A 9111-nucleotide genomic window follows, 5' to 3' on the forward strand; every position below is an offset into this window, starting at 1 on the left:
ACTACACTGCTATCTCTATAAACATGGAAATATCTACACCGCCATCTGAATGAACATGGAAATATCTGCACTGCCATCTGTATGAACATATAAATATCTACACCGCCATCTGTATTAAGATGGAGATATCTTCACCGCTATCTGTATAAACTTGGAAATATCTACACCGCTATCTCCATAAACCTGGAAATATCTACACCGCTATCTGTATAAACATGGAAATATCTACACCACTACCTGTATAAACATGGAAATAGCAGCGCTATCTGTATGAACATGGAAATATCTACACCGCTATCTCTATGAACATGGAAATATCTACACCGCTATCTGCATGAACATGGAAATAGCTACACCGCTATCTGTACGAACATGGAAATACCTACACCTATATCTGTATGAACATGGAAATATCTACACCGCTATCTGTATGAACATGGATATGTCTACACAGCCATCTGGATGAACATGGAAATATCTACACCGCTATCTGCATGAACATGGAAATATCTACACCGCTATCTGTGTAAACATGCATACATCTTCACTGAAATCTGTATAAGCATGGAAATATCTACAACGCTATCTGTATGAACATGGAAATACCTACACCGCTATCTGTTTGAACATGGAAATATCTAAACCACTATCAGCATGATAATAGAAATATCTACACAGCTATCTGCATATACATGGAAATATCTACACAGCTATCACTTTACACATGGAAATAACTACACAGCTATCTGTATGAACATGGAAATATCTACACCGCCATCTGTATGAACATGGAAATATCTGCACCGCCATCTGAATGAACATATAAATATCTACACCGCCATCTATATTAAGATGGAGATATCTACACCGCTTTCAGTATAAACATTGAAATATCCACACCGCTATCTGTATAAACATGGAAATATCTACATTGCTACCTGTATAAACATGGAAATATCTACACCACTACCTGTACAAACATGGAAATATCAGCACCGCTATCTGTATGAACATGGAAATATCAGCCCCTCTATCCGTATGAACATGGAAATATCTACACCGCTATCTCTATGAACATGGAAATATCTACACCGCTATCTGTATGAACATGGAAATACATAAACCGCTATCTGTATGAACATGGAAATAGCTACACCGCTATCTGTATGAACATGGAAATTTCTTCACCGCCATCTGTATGAACATGGATATATCTACACAGCCATCTGGATGAACATGGAAATATCTACACCGCTATCTGTATGAACATGGAAATATCTACACCGCTATCTGTATGAACATGGATATATCTACACAGCCCTCTGGATGAACTTGGAAATATCCATACCGCTATCTGTGTAAACATGCATACATCTTCACCGCGATCTGTATAAACATGGAAATATCTACACCGCTATCTGTATGAACATGGAAATATCTACACCGCTATCTGAACATGGAAATACCTACACCGCTATCTGCATGAAAATGGAAATATCTACACAGCTATGTGCATATACATGGAAATATCTACACAGCTATCTCTTTACTCATGGAAATAACTACACCGCTAACTGTATGAACATGGAAATATCTACACCGCCATCTGTATGAACATGGAAATATCTGCACCGCCATCTGTATGAACATGTAAATATCTACTCCGCCATCTGTATTAAGATGGAGATATCTACACCGCTATCTGAAAAAACATGGAAATATCTACACCACTATCTGCATAAACATGGAAATATCTACACCGCTATCTGTATAAACATGGAAATATCTACACCGCTACCTGTATAAACTTGGAAATATCAGCACCGCTATCTGTATGAACATGGAAATATCTACACCGCTATCTGTATGAACATGGAAATATGTACACCGCTATCTGTATGAACATGGAAATATCCACAAAGCTATCTGAATGAACATGGAAATTTCTACACCGCTATCTGTTTGAACATGTAAATATCTACACCGCTATCTGCATGAAAATGGAAATATCTACAAAGCTATCTGCATATACATGGAAATATCTACACAGCCATCTCTTTACACATGGAAATAACTACACCGCTATATCTATAAACATGGAAATATCTACACTGCCATCTGTATGAACATGGAAATATCCGCAACGCCATCTGTATGAACATATAAATATCTACACCGCCATCTGTATTAAGATGGAGATATCTACACCGCTATCTGTATAAACATGGAAATATCTACACCGCTGCCTGTATAAACACGGAAATATCAGCACCGCTATCTGTATGAACATGGAAATATATACACCGCTATCTCTATAAACATGGAAATATCTACACCGCTATCTGTATGAACATGGAAATTTCTGCACCGCCATCTGTATGAACATATAAATATCTACACCGCCATCTGTATTAAGGAGCAGATATCTACACCTCTATCTGTAAAAACCTGGAAATATCTACACCGCTATCTGTATAAACATGGAAATATCTACACCGCTATCTGTATAAACATGGAAATATCTACACCGCTGCCTGTATAAACACGGAAATATCAGCACCGCTATCTGTATGAACATGGAAATATATACACCGCTACCTGTATAAACATGGAAATATCTACACCGCTATCTGTATGAACATGGAAATATCTACACCGCTATCTGTATGAACATGGATATATCTACACAGCCATCTGGATGAATATGGAAATATCTACACCGCTATCTGTATGAACATGGAAATATCTACACAGCTATCTGTATGAACATGGACATATCTACAGAGCCAACTGGATGAACATGGAAATATCTACACCGCTATCTGTGTAAACATGCATACATCTTCACCTCAGCCTGTATAAACATGGAAATATCTACACCGCAACCTGTATAAACATGGAAATATCAGCACCGCTATCTGTAAGAACATGGAAATATCTACACCGCTATCTGTATGAACATGGAAATATCTACAAAGCTATCTGAATGAACATGGAAATACCTACACCGCTATCTGTTTGAACATGTAAATATCTACACCGCTAACTGCATGAAAATGGAAATATCTACAAAGCTATCTGCATATACATCGAAATATATACACAGCTATCTCTTTACACATGGAAATAACTACACCGCTATATCTATAAACATGGAAATATCTACACCACCTTCTGTATGAACATGGAAATATCTGCACCGCCATCTGTATGAACATATAAATATCTACACCGCCATCTATATTAAGAAGGAGATATCTACACCGCTATCTGTATAAACATGGAAATATCTACACCGCTGCCTGTATAAACATGGAAATATCAGCACCGCTATCTGTATGAACATGGAAATATCTACACCGCTACCTGTATGAACATGGAAATATCTACACCGCTATCTGTATGAACATGGAAATATCTACACCTCTATCTGTATGAACATGGAAATATCTACACCGCTATCTGTATGAACATGGAAATATCTACACCGCTATCTGTATGAACATGGATATAACTACACAGCCATCTGGATGAACATGGAAATATCTACACCACTATCTGTATGAACATGGAAATATCTTCACCGCCATCTGTATGAACATGGATATATCTACACAGCCATCTGGATGAACATGGAAATATCTACACCGCTATCTGAATGAACATGGAATTATCTACACCGCTATCTGTGTAAACATGCATACATCTTCACCACTATCTGTATAAACATGGAAATATCTACACCGCTATCTGTATGAACATGGAAATATCTAAAACGCTATCTGCATGAAAATGGAAATATCTACAAAGCTATCTGCATATACATGGAAATATCTACACAGCTATCTCTTTACACACGGAAATAACTACACCGCTATCTGTATGAACATGGAAATATCTTCACCGCCATCTGTATGAACATGGATATATCAACACAGCATTCTGGATGAACATGGAATTATCTACACCGCTATCTGTATAAACATGCATACATCTTCACCGCTATCTGTATAAACATGGAAATATCTACACTGCTATCTGCATGAACATGGAAATATCTACACCGCTCTCTGAACATGGAAATATCTACACCGCTATCTGCATGAAAATGGAAATATCTACACAGCGATCTGCATATACATGGAAATATCTACAAAGCTATCTCTTTACCCATGGAAATAACTACAGCGCTATCTCTATATATATGCTAATATCTACACTGCCATCTGTATGAACATGGAAATATCTGCACCAACATCTGTATGAAGATATAAATATCTACACCCCAATCTATATTAAGATGGTGATATCTACACCGCTTTATGTATAAACATGGAAATATCTACACCGCTATCTGTATAAATATGGAAATATCTACACCGCTATCTGTATAAACATGGAAATATCTACACCGCTGCCTGTATAAACATGGAAATATCAGCACCGCTATCTGTATGAACACGGAAATATCTGCACCGCTATCTCTATGAACATGGAAATATCTACACCGCTATCTGTATGAACATGGAAATAGCTACACCGCTATCTGCATGAAAATGGAAATATCTACAGAGCTATCTGCATATACATGGAAATATCTACACAGCTATCTCTTTACACATGGAAATAACTACACCGCTATCTGTATGAACATGGAAATATCTACACCGCCATCTGTATGAACATGGAAATATCTGCACCGCCATCTGTATGAACATATACATATCTACACGGCCATCTCTATTAAGATGGAGATATCTACACCGCTATCAGTATAAACATGGAAATATCTACACAGCTATCTGTATAAACATGGAAATAACTACACCGCTATCTGTATAAACATGGAAATATCTACACCGCTACCTGTATAAACATGGAAATATCAGCACCGCTATCTGTATGAACATGGAAATATCAGCCCCTCTATCTGTATGAACATGGAAATACCTACACCGCTATCTGTATGAACATGGAAATATCTACACCGCTAGATGTATAAACATGGAATTATCTTCACTGCCATCTGTATGAACACGGATATGTCTACACAGCCATCTGGATGAACATGGAAATATCTACACCGCTATCTGTATGAACATGGAAATAGCTACACCGCTATCTGTATGAATATGGAAATATCTGCACCGCCATCTGTATGAACATATAAATATCTACACCGCCATCTGTATTAACATGGAGATATCTACACCGCTATCTGTATAAACATGGAAATATCTACACCGCTATCTGTATAAACATGGAAATATCTACACCGCTATCTGTATAAACATGGAAATATCTACACCGCTACCTGTATAAACATGGAAATAACAGCACCGCTATCTGTATGAACATGGAAATATCTACACCGCTATCTGTATGAACATGGAAATATCTACACCGCTAGCTGTATGAACATGGAAATATCTACACCGCTATATGTATGAACATGGAAATATCTACACCGCTATCTGTTTGAACATGGAAATATCTACACCGCTGTCTGCATGAAAATGGAAATATCTACACAGCTATCTGCATATACATGGAAATATCTACACAGCTATCTCTTTACACATGGATATAACTACACCGCTATCTCTATAAACATGGAAATATCTACACCGCTATCTGTATGAACATGGAAATATCTGCACCGCCATCTGTATGAACATATAAATATCTACACCGCCATCTGTATTAAGGAGCAGATATCTACACCTCTATCTGTATAAACCTGGAAATATCTACACCGCTATCTGTATAAACATGGAAATATCTACACCGCTATCTGTATAAACATGGAAATATCTACACCGCTACCTGTATAAACATGGAAATATCAGCACAGCTATCTGTATGAACATGGAAATATCTACACCGCTATCTGTACGAACCTGGAAATATCTACACCACTATCTGTATGAACATGGAAATAGCTACACCGCTATCTGTATGAACATGGAAATATCTACACCACTATCTGTATGAATATGGAAATAAATACACCGCTATCTGTATGAACATGGATATATCTACACAGCCACCTGGATGAACATGGAAATATCTACACCGCTATCTGTATCAACATGGATATATCTACACCGCTAACTGTGTAAACATGCATACATCTTCAGCGCTACCTGTATAAACATGGAAATATCTACACCGCTATCTGTATGAACATGGAAATATCTACACCGATATCTGTTTGAACATGGAAATATCTAAACCGCTATCTGCATGAAAATGGAAATATCTACACAGCTATCTGCATATACATGGAAATATCTACACAGCTATCTCTTTACACATGGAAATAACTACACCGCTATCTGTATGAACATGGAAATATCTGCACCGCCATCTGCATGTACATAGAAATATCTACTGCGCCATCTGTATGAACATATAAATATCTACACCGCCATCTGTATTAAGAAGGAGATATCTACACCGCTATCTGTATAAACATGGAAATATCTACACCGCTATCTGTATAAACATGGAAATATCTACACCGCTATTTGTATAAACATGGAAATATCAACACCGCTACCTGTATAAACTTGGAAATATCAGCACCGCTATCTGTATGAACATGGAAATACCTACACCGCAATCTGTATTAACATGGAAATATCTACACCGCTCTCTGTATGAACATGGATATATATACACCGCAATCTGTATGAACATGGAAATACCTACACCGCTATCTGTTTGAACATGGAAATATCTACACCACTGTCTGCATGAAAATGGAAATACCTACACAGCTATCTGCATATACATGGAAATATCTACACAGCTATCTCTTTACACATGGAAATAACTACACCGTTATCTCTATAAACATGGAAATATCTACACCGCCATCTGTATGAACATGGAAATAACTTCACAGCCATCTGTATGAACATATAAATATGTACACCGCCAACTGTATTAAGAAGGAGATATCTACACCGCTATCTGTATAAACATGGAAATATCTACAACGCTATCTGTATAAACATGGAAATATCTACACCGCTATCTGTATGAACATGGAAATATCTGCACCGCTATCTGTATGAACATGGAAATATCTACACCGCTATCTCTATGAACATGGAAATATATTCACCGCCATATGTATGAACATGGATATATCTACACAGCCATCTGTATGAACATGGAAATATCTACACCGCTATCTGTATGAACATGGAAATATCTACACCGCTATCTGTATGAACATGGAAATATCTTCACCGCCATCTGAATGAACATGGATATGTCTACACAGCCATCTGGATGAACATGGAAATATCTACACCGCGATCTGTATGAACATGGAAATATCTACACCGCTGTGTAAACTTGCATACGTTTCACCGCTATCTGTATAAACATGGAAATATCTACACCGCTATCTGTATGAACATGGAAATATCTACACTGCCATTTGTATGAACATGGAAATATCTGCACCGCCATCTGAAAGAACATATAAATATCTACACCGCCATCTGTATTAAGATGGAGATATCTACACCGCTATCTGTATAAACATGGAAATATCCACATCGCTATCTGTATAAACATGGAAATATCTACACCGCTATCTGTATGAACATGGAAATATCTACACCGCTATCTGTTTGAACATGGAAATATCTAAACCGCTATCTGCATGAAAATAGAAATTTCTACACAGCTATCTGTATATACATGGAAATATCTACAAACCTATCTCTTTACACATGGAAATAACTACACCGCTATCTCTATAAACATGGAAATATCTACACCGCCATCTGAATGAAAATGGAAATATCTGCACTGCCATCTGTATGAACATATAAATATCTACACCGCCATCTGTATTAAGATGGAGATATCTTCACCGCTATCTGTATAAACTTGGAAATATCTACACCGCTATCTCTATAAACCTGGAAATATCTACACCGCTATCTGTATAAACATGGTAATATCTACACCGCTACCTGTATGAACATGGATATATCTACACAGCCCTCTGGATGAACTTGGAAATATCCACACCGCTATCTGTATAAACATGGAAATATCTAAACAGCTATCTGCATGAAAATGGAAATACCTACACAGCTATCTGCATATACATGTAAATATCTACACAGCTATCTCTTTGCACATGGAAATAACTACACCGCTATCTGTATGAACATGGAAACATCTACACCGCTATCTGTATGAACATGGATATATCTACACAGCCCTCTGGATGAACATGGAAATCTCCACAACGCAATCTGTTGAAATATTCATACATCTTCACCGCTGTCTGTATAAACTTGGAAATATCTACACCGCTATCTGTATGAACATGGAAATATATACACCGCTATCTGTTTGAAGATGGAAATATATACACCACTATCAGCATGAAAATGGAAATATCTACAAAGCTATCTGAATGAACATGGAAATTTCTACACCGCTATCTGTTTGAACATGTAAATATCTACACCGCTATCTGCATGAAAATGGAAATATCTACAAAGCTATCTGCATATACATGGAAATATCTACACAGCCATCTCTTTACACATGGAAATAACTACACCGCTATATCTATAAACATGGAAATATCTACACTGCCATCTGTATGAACATGGAAATATCTACACCGCCATCTGTATGAACATATAAATATCTACACCGCCATCTGAATTAAGATGGAGATATCTACACCGCTATCTGTATAAACATGGAAATATCTACACCGCTGCCTGTATAAACGTGGAAATATCAGCACCGCTATCTGTATGAACATGGAAATATCTACACCGCTGCCTGTATAAACGTGGAAATATCAGCACCGCTATCTGTATGAACATGGAAATATCTACACCGCTATCTGTAGGAACATGGAAATATCTACACCGCTATCTGTATGAACATGGAAATATCTACACCGCTATCTGAATGAACATGGAAATATCTACACCGCTATCTGTATGAACATGGATATATCTACACAGCTATCTGGATGAACATGGAAATATCTACACCGCTATCTGTATGAACATGGACATATCTACACAGCCAACTGGATGAACATGGAAATATCTACAC

This window comes from Gorilla gorilla, chromosome 6, assembly GCF_029281585.2.
Source record: "Gorilla gorilla gorilla isolate KB3781 chromosome 6, NHGRI_mGorGor1-v2.1_pri, whole genome shotgun sequence".
In the NCBI taxonomy this organism is placed as follows: domain Eukaryota; kingdom Metazoa; phylum Chordata; class Mammalia; order Primates; family Hominidae; genus Gorilla; species Gorilla gorilla.